General features: G+C 44.4%; 1 protein-coding gene across 3 annotated transcripts in view; it reads left to right on the forward strand.

The window, feature by feature from the left end:
- Positions 1–15,568, forward strand: part of RASL12 (RAS like family 12) — a 188,062-nt gene that overhangs the window by 44,610 nt on the left and 127,884 nt on the right. Inside the window, exon 2 of one of the 3 annotated variants that reach the window (XM_069222822.1) lies at positions 9,299–9,491. The exons of the other annotated variants lie outside the window; for them this stretch is intronic. The gene's annotated coding sequence lies outside the window, so the exon portion shown is untranslated. The remainder of the gene's footprint in view (positions 1–9,298; positions 9,492–15,568) is intronic. 3 annotated transcript variants of the gene reach the window in all.

Consider the following 15,568-nt stretch of genomic DNA (forward strand, 5'->3'; position numbering starts at 1 on the left):
ACAGGTCACAGCAGCACATGCAGTGTAGGTCCTCTCCTCTGGAACGTCAGGAAACAAGTGAGGAATATGATAGAAAATGACAGTCACCTCTGCGGCTGTGCATACCGTCACCGCCTGTGTAGATCACCATTGGCCAGTGTACCCCACTAGGGCCCAATAATATAATAATAAGGAGTTGCAGGGTGGTTCACGACCGCCTACCACCACTGCGCACAACGTCAGCGGCATTACCTCACTTCCACCTGTCCCTACACACAGGACAGGTGGACGCCATTTCAGGGAGGGGGAACAGGCCAATGGAATAATGCTGCGTCACAGGATAACTAGGCACATACATGACAAATTGCACTGTCCCATTACATGTTTACAGATTGCGGACCACTGTTGTGGCTCCACTATTTAGTTTGTGACAGACTCCTCACTCTTTTATCCCTTAGATACCTACCGCTGCAGATGAAAAGGAGATGGAGACATACCCCTGTGTACAGAACCCTGGTGGACTTTGCTACACTGGAGGAAAGGCACATTTTACTTACCTATAAACTGGACAAGGCAACAATCACAGAGCTGTGTGCCCAATTGGAGCCTGACCTGATATCTGCTATCCGTCATCCCACTGGGATCCCACCTTTTGTGCAAGTGCTACCAGTTCTCCATTTCCTGGCAACTGGTTCATTCCAAGTGACAGTGGGCTTGGCAGCAGGAATGTCACAGCCAATGTTCTCAATTGTGCTGACAAGAGTGTTGTCTGCCCTGATAAAACACATGTGCAGCTACATTGCATTCCCGCAGGTTGAGGATTTGGCCACTGTGAAGGCCGGGTTTTATGCAATGGGACATATCCCCAATATAACTGGGGAGATTGACGGAACAAATATAGCATTTGTCCCCCCCTCCCCTGCCAGAATGAACAGGTGTTCAGGAATCGTAAGAGTTTCCACTCCATGAATGGGCAGATGGTGAGCTTGGTGGACCAATACAGATCCCATGTCAATGCTAAGTATCCTGGGTCGGTGCATGATGCCTTTATCCTAAGGAATAGCAGCATCCCAAATGTGATGGCCCAACTACAGAGGCACAGGGTGTGGCTAATAGGTGAGCACTGGTTCCCACCCAGTATATGTTGGTGTATGCCTATAGTGTGGGCCATATAGGATAGTGTGTGGCAAAATGTTGTCCCTCAATATTTGCAGCTGACTCTGGTTACCCAAACCTATCATGGCTGCTGACCCCTGTGAGGAATGCCAGGACAAGGGCAGAAGAACACTATAATGAGGCACATGGGCGAAACGGAAGGATCATTGAAAGGACCTTTGGCCTCATGAAGGCCAGGTTCCGGTGCCTCCATCTGACAGGTGGATCCCTGTGCTACTCACCCAAGAAGGTCTGCCAGATAGTAGTGGCATGCTGCATGTTGCACAACCTGGCACTCAGACGCCATGTACAGGAGGAGGAGACTGGAGATGCCCCTGTGGCAGCAGTGGATCCTATGGACAGTGAGGATGAGGAGGCAGAGGATGAGAATGTGGACAACACAACATCTGTGATCCATCAGTACTTCCAATGATACACAGGTGAGACAGTGGAACTTTACATTTCTATGACTTTGGTTGTATTCTTTGTGGCATTCGCATGCTGGTATTTCCAACCTCTTTGCCCACTTACTGTTACCTCTGGCTATTCATTTTGCAGATGTTGGTGATTTGACAAATACTCCTGGTGTGATCACAACAGCCAGCTACAGGTCATTGATTCTATGATCATTCTATGTACAGTTCATTTGCAATGGTTGTATCTGTTTCAATCAATACATATTTGAAATACATGACATACTCGAAATTTATTAATATCAAAGTGTGTTTACTGAAGTGCTAATATATAGAGGGGAAAGTGCAATGGGATGGGGTGATGATGGAGGAAAGTCCAGGGTATTGTTCCAGTCTGTTTGTAGCACAGGTGCATTGTCCAAGGGGACATACGAAGGGGAGCAATGACAGTTCAAGGTGGACAGGGTGACTCAGTGGGACACAAGGGGGACAATCAGGAGAGTCTAATTTCCTGGCGGTGGTCTTGTCAAGTGTCTCTGGCTTCTGTCTGGATAGCAGTGAACGTTTGCGGGGTGGTTCACCTTCTGCAGGGGGAGAGGTGCTGGTGGACTGTGGGTCCTGGGGCAGGGCCTCCTGGCCACCAGCAGCAGCGGAAGTGGAAGGCTATTCAGATGACTGGCTAGTGGCAGGGGCCCGCTGGTGTGACACTACCTCCCTCATAATGTTGGCCATGTCTGCCAGCACCCCAGCTGTGGAGATCAGGGTGTTGTTGATGGCCTGCAAGTCCTCCCTGATACCCTGATACTGTCTCTCCTACAGCCGCCTGTTCTCCTGTACGTTGTCCAGGATCTGGCCCATCGTGTCCCGGGAATGTTGATAGGCTCCCAGGATCTCAGAGAGTGCCTCCTGGAGAGTCGGTTCCCTGGTCCTGTCCTCCCCCTGGCGCACAGCACTCCTCCCAGTTTCCCTGTTGGCCTGTGCCTCTGTCCCCTGAACAGTGTGCCCACTGCCACTGACCCCAGGTCCCTGATTGTCTTGGGGGCGAGGTGTAGCCTGGGGTCCCTGTATGGGTGGGCACACTGCTGATTGACGTGTCCTGGGGACAGAGGTTTGGGTACGCTGGGTGGGTGCTGCAGTGTTATTTCCTGATGGGGGAGGCTCTGTGGTGGTCTGTGACTGGGCTTGGGTAACCGGCTGTCCAGTGGTCCCTGATGGGCCAGGTAAATCATCCTCATCCTGAAGACCAGAGTTACTGTCATCACTGTGGGCCTCTTCTGTCGGGGGGACCGGATAGTACTGGCATATCCTCTTAAGGGACATTGGTAGGGGTACCTGTGGGGATGTAAATGATGTTTTATGGTTAATGTGTATGACATATTGTACATCCCCGGCTTCTCCTCTATGGTTGGTTTTGTCCTGCCAGCTTTTTCTTGTGTATGTTGGTGTATGGTGTGATTGTTAGTTTCCCTATGCTGTGCATGCTTTAGTGATTGGTGTCCATGCAGCGCTGTGAGGGATGTCCATGCATTGGTACAGCATGCAGGGCTTAGCATTGGGATTAGTGTAATGTGATGGTGGAGTGTGTGAGATGGCGTGGAGTGATGGGAGTGAGTGTGAGGGTATGTAATGGCATGCAGGTGGGGGGTTGATACTTGATGGAATTTGACTTACTAGAGTTCAGTCCTCCTCCGACTCCGGCCAGGCCCTTAGGATGCAGTAATGTCAAAGCTTGCTCCTCCCATGCTGTGAGTTGTGGGGGAGGAGGTGGGTGTCCACCGCCAGTCCTCTGGACAGTGAGCTGCTGCCTTGCTGCTAAGGAACGTACTTTCCCCCGTAGGTCGTTCCATCTCTTCCTGATGTCATCCCTTGTTCTTGGGCACTGTCCCACGGCATTGACCCTGTCCACGATTCTCCGCTATAGCTCCATCTTCCTGGCTATTGATATTTGCTGCACCTGTGCTCCAAATAGCTGTGGCTCTACCCTGACGATTTCCTTCACCATGACCCTTAACTCCTCCTCAGTGAAACGGGGGTGCCTTTGTGGTGCCATGTGTGTTCTGTGATGTGTGTTGGTGAGTGTGTGTTGGGTAATGTGTTGGAATGTGTGAAGTGGGGTGTGTGAGGGCGGTATGGGTGTATGTGCTGTGTGTGTCTAGTTGACGCACTGGTCTTGGTGTCAGTCTGGTGGTGCTTATTGGTATTCGTAAGGGGTTGTGGGTAATGTGGGTGGGTGTTTTATAGTGGTGTGGGTGTGTGGGTGTGTTGTGTGTATGGGTTTCAAGAGTGTGTTGTTTAAATTGTCCAAAGTGGCATTGTTTTGTCTGTGTCTGTCCATTGTGAGCACGGCGGTATTTACTGCCAATGGTTTACCGTCGTTGAATGTCCGCCGTGGTGATTCGTGGGTCATAATGTGATGGATGTTGTTCTGTTGGCATAAAGGTGTAGGTTTTGGGACTGCCACTTTAACACTGACCTTTGCTCTGGCGGATTTGTGTATGTGGCTGGATTCTGTCAGATTGGTGTGTGTGTGTCATAATATGGTGAACGGATATCAGCCACCGCAGTGGTAAGTTGGCGGCCGTCAGCGTGGCGGTAAGCGGGATTTACCTCCAGTGTTATAATGAGGGCCTATATGTCTACAGGTTTCTGTGTAAAGATGTCTTCAAGTAAGTTGATCCATGTGTGCATGACAATCTGTAAATCCTTAGACCTCATTGTGAAGCATAATAGCCCTTTTTTGGCAAGCCTTACAATTGTAAGCCTTTTTTCTGTCTGTCTTGCTGCCTTTGCCAATGAAAAGTCTTGTGTGTTTTTCTTGACTGTCTCAAACTTCATCAGGGGTGTGGAATTTAATAAAATATCTACTTGTCCATGGGACAAGTTGCTCCTTAAATCTACTTGTCCTGTAAAAAAATCTACTTGTCCCTTTGGTGTCATGTAGTGCTGCAACAAATTATGGTAGCAATCTCATTATGCTCTGATAATAGCCTCTCTGATTATGCCAGGGCTACTCCTATAGTAGGGCTTGAATACTTGCAATATCAATCCCTACGATAGCAATTTCTTTATTTTGCCACCTTTCTGCAGATCTACATACTTGGGCTGGAGGAAGCAGTAAGCAATAGTCCCAGGGCTGGAATGCTTTAGATTCTGCAAACCTACTAACTTGAATGTTTTAAGGATTTTCACCAACTCTTCTCTAATCTTTTCCCATAATGAGAGAGGTTGGAAATTTACTCTTGACAATGGCAGAAGTAGAAGTTCTTCCAGAGTTGGGAAAAAAGAGGTTGGAGGCAAAGTGAACTTGTAAACGCTCAATAGATTTTCACATGAGCAAATCTACACATGAATATTTGCTTGTGCTAAAATACAGTTCACAAATATTTTCTAGAAGTACGATTTCCTGGTCTACTTCTGTAAGTTCTTGTGAATTCATGAAAGCCACTAATTCAAAGACATACCATGGGTGCACTTTTGTGACTTTCTTTAAGAATTGGGTCCCTAATTAGGTCTGGCGTTAACAAAGATATTTAGTTTTTATTAAAGTTCTATTTCTCTCTCTATCTATCAGCTGGCTTTACTGTGAGTGATCGCATTCTGCTCTTCCACAAAGAGTAAATTAGCACACAAAGTAGTTTTGTTCAGTGCCAGGAACTACTGTAGCAATCAGTGGCATAACAAAATTGGAGGTGGGCCCCCTGCAAAGAACCTGGAATGCCCCCTTCCAGACTGACTTAGGGCAGGTGCTGTGCTGAGGGAGCCCCTGGAGGGGGCTGCAAGGCCTTTGTTACGACACTGGTGGCAATGTGCGCTTTTTGAGACCAAAACCTTATTTTTTTCTTTTTGCCAGTATTTGTTACAAAGGTGAGGGCCTGGCAGCTCCCACAATAATAAAGAGTTACAAAAGCTATGTCAAAACAAGACACGCATTGACAAAATAAAAAAACTCACAAAAAATGTCAGATAGGTTGGCTTTGCCAGTGCTTGTTTATTTTCATGCTTCCCATAATCTTGTTGAAAATGGTTACACTGATTTTCCATTAGGACTATTTTTGGGGAATACTAACATGCATCAACACATTTTACTAAAAAACCCTTAAAAGAAATAGCACCCAAAATTTCATAGTAGCAAAACTTGTTTTTTCCTCCTTGCATTTTTTATGAACATTTTATTTTGAAAGCAAAGAATCATCACTCTTGCTTACAAGCTTCTGCAAACATTTGCATCTAATCAAAAAGCATTCAGGGAGCATTATACTTAGCTTCATATTGTTAAACATTTCAAACGTGTGTACACTTTTATTTTATTTTTTTACTGGAACCACTGTCAGTAGTGCAGTGTGACCCTAAATGTTTATTTAACTTGCTCACCCTAATAATGAAGGTTTAAACAGACATTGACACTTTACTGTTTTTTTTTTTTGTCACCGGATGGGGCTAAATATTATCTCAGAGCCAATTGGGTACCAATTAACCCTTCAGGCATCCATCCATCACCACCTTGTCTATCTTTCTTTTTACAGTCCCTAACCCTCGAGGTTCCGCCTTCAGCCCTGACTGTGGGACCTGTTCACAAACTGGATTTCATGGTATGTTTTGTAGTATTGAAAAGCATACTATGAAATGCTATTCACAAACCAACAGGCACAATTCACTCATGTGCTACTTTTTCATTTGTGGATTTCTCTGCCCAGAGTATGGTTCTCAGAACACGTAAGTACATGTATAAGTAGTAAATGTGGGTAGGACTGTAGAGAGTGGCTGGAAAATGAGGAATAAATACTAGTAAAGGGGAGGGGATTAGGCAGCAGTAAGGAGAGATTAAGGGAGGGTTATTGAGAGGTTGAGTGAGGACACCTACCCTCCAACAAATGTACGAGAAATACAATGGAAATACAGTGCAATTGGAAGCCCATTCCTATTCAGAAACTGCACTTCTAAAGTAACTACAGCCAAAAAGGAACTCAAACCAGTAGTAAAGGACTCCATCTCACAACACCACATGACTGACTACTGGCACTCGAACACCATACCATAGAAATCAGTGGAGTTAGGGGCTCAAAATATAACACCATAGGAAACAAAATTCAATTGCATTATTGGATTGAAATAGTCACAAATATAAATAAATATAATTGCAAGTTAAAGCTATCATTTTTTTGTTTTTTTAATTTAATCTGGAAAAAATAAATGTAATGTTATTTAAGATATTTTAATGTATTTTGTAATTCAAAATGTAGTTAACAGTTATAGTGTTGAAGCAGTTTTTAGTACATATAAAATGAATATATAAAATTAATCTACCTTGATATTTAACAAGGAAAAATATTTTATCATACTTTTTCCAAGTTTAAGAATTTTTTTTTACTTTCCCTGTACTTTACCATAGGGAGACTCCACATTCAGAGCGAAGATCTGCATGTGGTAAAGTATAGAGAAAAGTAATCTTCTCTTTACAACAGGGAGATCTCTGTAGTCAGAGCAGAGATCTCTGCATGGTAAATTATAGGAAAAAGTAAAAAAGTTTAATAAAGTTGGAAAAAGTTTGTAAAATATTTTAATGTTAAATAGTAATATAAATTGATGTTATTTATTATATAAAGTGTAAGTTGTATATATTTTAAATGTAAAAATAAATACAAAAACACTACAGCACACATAACCACATTAAGAACAAATAAAAACTTTTATTTATTTAAATATATTAAATTACATTAAAAATATGTTTCTCACCTTTATATGGAAAAATAAATTCCCAAATAAAATATATATTTTTGAAATAATGCATTATAAGCATTAAACGTGGTGTAACATAATCTATTTATATTTTTATTAACATGTATTATTATATTCATGTTTACATGCAAAAAGGTTATAAAATTTTTATAATTGAATCAAAAGTACTATGGTTATATATTTGTTTGACATTAGAGTATAATTAATAACATTTAACTATTGTAAATAAATGAATTTAACTGAACATTATTTTGGATGGGGTTTACATGCCACCATTATTTTCTGTGAGAAAGTGGCCATACGTGGTACAATGGCCATGTTTGGTGCTGTGCTTACTACTGTTTTTTCAGCAGTAAGTTAGACTCCTCACCCTTTATCAAGAAGTAGAGATCTGTAAGTCTACACTTTTGAGAAACTTTACCTTTTGATAGGTGAATATCAAAAAGCAGTAAAGTTACTCAAAAGTAAACTCACATGTATAAATTACTCATAAGTGTAACTTACCTTTGTGAATAGCTAAGAGTGGTTTTTACCTATCCTAGTAGCTTGAACATTTACATAAATTTGCAAATTAAACATGCCCTCTAAACAAACCTCTAAATTCCCTGCCCCAGTCCGCAAAAGTGTCACACAACCTCACAATTTCCTGACTTTCTTCAAGCACCCCATTAGAATTCTGTGGCATCTGAAAGACGGGGAGGAGTCAGAAGAAAATTAGTAATGTAAAAAGGCAAACTAGGGCTCAGAGTAATGAACATTACTATTAAGTGATAGGGAGCCAGATGTATGAAGCAATGTACCGGTCGCAAATGGCTTGTCTGGCTTTTTTGTGACTGGTAAAATGCGTTTCTTTTTGGCATGTACCAAAGACAAAATGTGACTCTGTAACTTGTTACCAGATTGTTTTTTGCTTTTGCAATTCTGTATTAGGGTGGAGTGTGTTTAGATCTTCCCTTCCTAATCCCGAATCACACTGCTATGTATGAATTTTTGCAGCGGGAATGCTGTTGCAAATCATTCATACTTTACCAGGTACGTAGAGGAGGTGGTAACCCATCGGTAAACAGGAAGGAGTCCCTAAGGAACCCCATTCTCTTTGTGAATGTGGGTGGAAACATTTTTTTTAAGACCACAGACCACTGCCTGCTCTTCAAAAATGAAAAGAAAACTTTTCATCTTTGTTTTTGTAATGCATCCCGCTTTTCTTTAAGCAAAATGGGTTGCATTACAAAACGAAAAAGATAGTTTTATTTAAAAAGCAATCACTGACGTGGTGGTCTGTTTACCCCAGCAGGTCACCATACCTGTGATTGTGGCCATTCTCAATGGGTCGCAAATTGTGAATTGCCTCATAAATATTAATGATGCAGGTTCCTTGAGACCCATTCGGGAATTGCAAACAGTGTCTGAGACACTGTTGTACATAGTTGTTTGCAATTTCCTAATAGCGAATACCAAACATTCGCTATTAGGAAATCACAAACGCCAGGCTATGTACATCTGGCCAGGGTCATTACTTCATTCATCCCTTCATCTTCTCCCAATTATATATAAATGTGTGTGGTGACTATTTGTCTGGGTGTAATGCTTCTATCATGTACCAGTAATCGCATTAATGTGAGTCCTATTGCTGTCCTCAATTGCGCCAATCCTGCCTCACCAGACAGGCAATAATATCCATGCCAAAATACAATACAAAAAGCCGCTCATCCCTCCAGTCCCCTGTTTAATTAAAAACACCTTGCATGCTTCAGTTTTATTTGGCCTGGATGATCAGGAGTGAGGGAGGGAGGGAGGAATGTAAGTAAGTAAAAGGAAAGTGAAGTGTAGGACTCACAGTAATGCGATTACCAGTAAGTAATTCCAGCAGTACCTCTACGTCCCCACTCCCTTTTCTTTCTTAAGATGTATAAAGCCAAAGAAACATCAGGAGAACATGTGTGCATGCTTCAAAAACAAAGATTTAATCCGAAAAATATACAAAACCATAATGAAACAAATATCTCTCTTCCCAGAAGCCAAGACTTGTGAACCAAATGCAGTGTTCAAATCTATTTCAAGAGGACCTTTGTATTTGCCGTTGGAGCAGACTTTAGTCTGAAGAGAAGAACTACAAATTGGAAATGATGCACTCCAACAGCAAAACCCAAGTGCTTCTGGTGTTCTACAGCAATAGGAACATGGATGTGAACACCTTCTAAATCTATTGTAAGGATAAAGTCTCCGTCTCTTATTAGTGTGATAATTGACAGAAAAGTTACCATTTTTAATGTATCATCATACAGAGATGGTCAGCTTTGTAAGATCTAGTACTAATCTACATGAACGTGAAGCTTTTTGTATGAGAAATACAATGGAACTGGAAGCCTCTTTCTGAAACTAATACAATCCCCTTCTTCAAGAGATGTTGAATACCAGACAGGAGGGCTGTGTGCTTATCGGGCTCTTTGGGACTGATGTAGGAAGAAATCCTTTTCCGTCAGAAATGTCCATGAAGTCTATCTGGTAGCCATCTTGGACTATGTCTAAAACTCACTGGTTACTGATCTGTTCACCAATGAGTTCCATAGTGATTAAGGAAAGAGAACAGTCAGGACCTTTTCTTTGCTGTTCCAGACTGGTCGTCACGCTGAGTAATTTTTTCAGATTTGTTTCTTAGGTTGAGCTCTCATCCTGCGATTTATAGCCCTTCTTCGGAAGAGAGTGAGAGGAATGACCACATGACCTGAGGATGGGAAGACGAGGAAGAATTTCCCTTATAAAAAAGGGTGTGCTTCCTATCCTTAAATGTTTTGATGACCACCTCATCCATTCTTTCACTAAATAGCTTCCTGCTATTGAAGGGTATTTTCAGGAAAGATATCTTCAAGATATTTTTTCAAGCCATGACCACATCTCCCGAAGCCACTGAAGTCATTCGCAGGATGTCAATGTCAGCCATATACTTGCTTGTTGTCCAGTAGTCAAGAGGCAGCCTGTGCCATTTTGGGTAGCTGTTGCTAGGCCATTCAAGCCCTTCATCAAAGACTGTGCAAAGTAGGCTACATATGTGGAAGATCTAAACAAGAGGATTTGAGCTGACAACACCCTCTTCAAAGCATTCTCCACGTTTTTGTCAGTGGCATCTGAAGGAGAACAGTCCTCTAGATATAAGGATGTTCTTCCAATCAGAGTCACCGAAATCGCATCAATATTGAGAGCATAATGTAGAGTGTTATTTGTCTTCTGAAGAAAATGCGACACTGACACTCAATTTAGGGCCAGATGTATCATCACGGCCCTTTGCGATGCGGTAAAAGCGATTTTTAAGAAATCGCTATTACCGACTCGCAAAGTGCCATTTGCGATTCGGTAATAGCGATTTCTTAAAAATCGCAAATGTTTTTACCGATTTACAAATTGTGATATCCGGCCCCATTTGCAGCTATGGGCCTTTTGGCCAATAGCTGCAAATTTTTTGCATTACCAAAATTTCGATTTCTGAACCAGAAATCGCAATTTTGGACATGCAAATCCCCAGGGTGCTGGGGGCCTATGACCCCCTCTGCTGCACCCCAAAAATGTTTTTGGGGACATGTAATGTACACACATGCCATAAGGGCATGTGTGCTTTACATGTTCAATTTAAAAATGCATTTTAAATGCATTTTAAAATTTTGCACCAGGTTACCACCTGGTTGCAGTTCATGGTATTTTGCATGTGCAAAATGCCATTCTGCGAAAAATCACAATTTGCGATTTTTTGCAGTATTGCCTTGTGACCTGGAATTTGCGAATCGCAAATTGCGACTCACAATTTCCAGGTTGCAACGCAAGAAATCGCAATTTTTGCGATTTCTTATTTGTGGTCTGCAAATGCCTTTCATGCATTGCAGACTACTGTTTTGCACCTGCAAACGGGCGGATTTACCGATTCGCACCATTTGCGAGTGCAAAACTTTTTAATACATCTGGCCCTTAGTTCCTTCTACTCTCCAAAAATTAGGTGGAGTGGCATTAAAATCAACAGAGGTTTAGCATGTTGTAGAAAAAGAACATCTTCATTGCCTTGACCTGGTAAAACCTAAAACCCCATTTTATGCCTGTTGTGGTCAAGAAATTCTGGAACCTCCTCTTTTCTCATATATTTCCTGAAGAAGCAGTGGGAACCTCCTCATCAGCTGTAGAGGAGGATTCATGCCGAACTGTCAAATGGGCTTTAGATGTTTTTCTCTTTGTGCCTGATTCACAAAATTAAACTTACACTTTTGTATAAGTTTATGATTATTTGAAATTCACAAAGGAATTTTATGAGTAGTAGCTTTATGACTGCGGAGTCTCCGCACTCGTGGAGGATACTCCGCACATAAAAAGATAGACAGTAATAAAGATACTGCTTGTGGGAGTGTGGCCACGATGGCAACCGGAACAGCTGCCTAAATCAGAGATCCACGCTCAGCCAACCAAATATCCTAATATATCTACCCCAACCGGCTCCGCTGCTACTTCCTTTGTTGCTCCGATTGCCCCTAAACCACATGGGTCCCTCTGGGTTAGTTTGGTGGTGCTGCCAGGAGCAGAGAGCATTGCACGTCTGGGCTTCCACTGGCCGTGTGTGGAGTTGGCAACACAAAAGGATGATGGACGGGGTGCTGTACAATGCAAACACTCACCCCCAGTCACAGATCTGGGTTTAATCCATCGTTCTTTTGCTCACCATGCCACCCCAGTTTAGACCCAGCCATATGCAAATCAGTCTTGACCCTGTCCCTCATGGGAACAGTCCAGCCCGAACTGCCAAGCCAGATCCTCACTGGACCGGAAACAAGCATCCTGGGACCAGTTTCAGGGTTTCACCCTTCATCAGCCAGGCTAGCTTGAATCCAGTGGCACAGTGAGCAAAGGGCCCACGTCTGGGCATACCCTTCCCACTTAGGGCAACTTTGGCAACACAAAAGGATGATGGACGGAGTGCAGAACAATGCAAACACTCACCCCCAGTCACAGATCTGGGTTTAATCCATTGTTCTTTTGCTCACCATGCCACCCCAGTTTAGACCCAGCCATATGCAAATCAGTCTTGACCCTGTCCCTCATGGGAACAGTCCAGCCCGAACTGCCAAGCCAGGTCCTCACTTGACTGGAAACAAGCATCCTGGGACCGGTTTCAGGGTTTCACCCTTCATCAGCCAGGCTAGCTTGAATCCAGTGGCACAGTCACCCTTCATCAGCCAGGCTAGCTTGAATCCAGTGGCACAGTGAGCAAGAAACCCACGTCTGGGCATACTCTTCCCACTTAGGGCATCTTTGGCAACACAAAAGGATGATGGACGGAGTGCGGAACAATGCAAACACTCACCCCCAGTCACAGATCTGGGTTTAATCCATCGTTCTTTTGCTCACCATACCACCCCAGTTTAGACCCAGCCATATGCAAATCAGTCTTGACCCTGTCCCTCCTGGGAACAGTCCAGCCCAAACTGCCAAGCCAGGTCCTCACTGGACCGGAAACAAGCATTCTGGGACCGGTTTCAGGGTTTTACCCTTCATCAGCCAGGCTAGCTTGAATCCAGTGGCCCAGTGAAGAAGGGACCCACTTCTGGGCCTACCCTTCCCACTTAGGGCAACTTTGGCAACAAAAAAGGATGATGGACGGAGTGCTGAACAATGCAAACACTCACCCCCAGTCACAGATCTGGGTTTAATCCATCGTTCATTTGCTCACCATACCACCCCAGTTTAGACCCAGCCATATGCAAATCAGTCTTGACCCTGTCCCTCATGGGAACAGTCCAGCCCGAACTGCCAAGCCAGGTCCTCACTGAACCGGAAACAAGCATCCTGGGACCTTGATGTTTTAAAAGCACCAGAGGAATTGCCCTCTTATTCCCTGTTTTAAGACTAAGCCTGATTATGGTCAAACGAAAGGTACCGGGAGGAAACCCTGCCTGGAAACCCCCAGAGAAACACACTGTGATGAACCCAATGCTAGAAAGAGCCACAGGAGTAGTTAATGCCAAAACTGAGTTGTCGGAGGGCAGGCTGTCTGTGGGCCTTGGTGCTGTCCCATTTGGTCCCTCGTCTGTACAGGAAAATTTTGAAGCCATGACCCTGGCTCTCATAAGTGACTTAATTTCCATGTCTGAAGCTACTGAGAACTTAAACAGGGCCCAGGTACAAGCCCTACAATGAAGAAAAAGTCTGTGGGTCAGCAGAGGCAGGCTGTGAGAGAGGGCCTCTTTTTGACATGGTTATCCCACACCTTTTGCCTGATGTTGATGTGTTCTAGAAATTGTAGTGCCCACGGCCCCTGCTCACCAGGTTCCTTGGGCCAGCGCTCTTTCCCTAAATCTGTCATGATGCATTGGCACAACTGGATACACCCTTAACTACCACTATAAGTCCCAAGTAAATAGGTACCTATCTACCCAGTGCATGGGGTACTATGGGGAGCCCCCTGGGGCCCGGAAAGCCGATTGTGTCACCCTCTAGGGCCATGCACCCGGCCTGCCACTGCAGTCTGAGTGCCCTGGGGCAAACCTGCCTTTGTGCCCTGTTCACCATACACTGCATTTACCATGGGTAAATCACCCTTCTGGCAGGCCTTACAGCCCTATGGCAGGGTGCACCATATTATATGCGAGGGCTTAGCTGCATGAGCAATATGCTCCCACTGTGTCATTTCTAAACCTAGGACATAGTGAGTGAACAGGACAGCCATTTTAATTCATGTGCTGGACACTGGTCAACACGAGTCTCCCAAATACATGATTGCTACTCCGAACTATGGGTTGTTTGATATCAAACAATTTAGGACATACTAATCCCATTCGAAGACCTTGCTGTTGAGACCAGAGTACCCCTTAGGCAGTTTCTTACCCACAGAGTGATAGTAGGTTCTGTAAGAAGCTTATGGGATACTGTGAACGCAGAGCCGGATGCGCACAGACTCTTCCAGCTTTTGCTGACAATAGGAGAGGGTACTCGTTTGGTCACCTGGCTTTATAGAGCCCTCAACGAGATGGCTCGGAAGGCACTGCAGCTGCTACGAAACAAATGGGAGATGACGCTGGGAAGGGAGGTGGCAGACACGGAATGGCAGAAAGCACTAGCCTCCCCCACAAGGTATCCTGCAACACCCGGTTCAAATACACTCAATATAATTATGTCCATAGAACATACCTAACCCCACATAGACTTAGAGCAATTTATGGTAGGGAACCAAGGGGGTGCCCCAGATGTAATGCAGAGGACCCAGAATTTGACCGCATGCCGTGGGAATGCCCCAGGCTGCAGCAGTTCTGGAACCAGACCCTGAGTACTGTGGGGAGGGTTCATGAACTGGCCCCTAGCGCTGAGCCCTGCTCTGTGTCTGTTGGGCCTATTTCCCAGACTGGGAAGGTTGTTAATAGATTCTTGGATTTATCCTTGGTCCTGGCTAGACGCAGAATAGCTATAACCTGGCCCGACCCTCATGGGCTGGAAGCAAGATGTAAAGAGATGGGCATGGGCAAAGCTGAGTGCGTTGAAGAGAGAGGAGGCACGTGGAGTGTGCACACGCCCCATTGCCCCCCTATGGTCAGAAATATTGGAGACATGGAAGTTGCAGGACCGGGAGAGCACACAAGCAATGGGGGACAGGTCACAGGCAGTTTGATTGAGACCCACCTTACCCCTGAGGGCAGGGAACTCAGGGGAGGGGCCGACACCAGTGGGCACCATGCAGATACAGGCCCACGCGGGCACCAACAGAAGTGGAAGGGTAGAATAGAATGGTAGCATACTGCTATGACGAGGACCAAGGCAGAATGCAACTGCTGACCCCACGCCCTGCCTAAATGGTTTGTGCTCCCCCCGCTGCCAGAGACCATATGACTCGGAATCAGCTGCTCCATCCACTGGGAACCCCCATCCTGAAATCAACATTACCATATACCTTCACAGGGAGCAACTCTTTAGGCGCTATGTTTTATGTTTTATGTTTATTGTTTATGGCTTTATTCATAACTGAGATTGATGCTAGCTACACAATGTGAAATAATAGATACCGTATGTGACATTTCCCCGGAACCAAACCTAGTGTTAGCACATGCTAAAGGACTAGACGAACCTCAGAGTGTGAAAATGGTATGGGCACGACCTGCTGTAACGCTTGATAGAAGATAATAATGTCACTACACTACAGGATGAACCTACCTGCGGTGGGTGTGGTTAAAAGCCCACAAATTCTTACAACAGGTCAAAACGCACACTGAACCTAAAAAGGGGGATGGAGTAAATACCTAGATTTTATCGACCGATATCAC

The sequence above is a fragment of the Pleurodeles waltl genome, chromosome 3_1 (assembly GCF_031143425.1).
Source record: "Pleurodeles waltl isolate 20211129_DDA chromosome 3_1, aPleWal1.hap1.20221129, whole genome shotgun sequence".
Lineage (NCBI taxonomy): Eukaryota > Metazoa > Chordata > Amphibia > Caudata > Salamandridae > Pleurodeles > Pleurodeles waltl.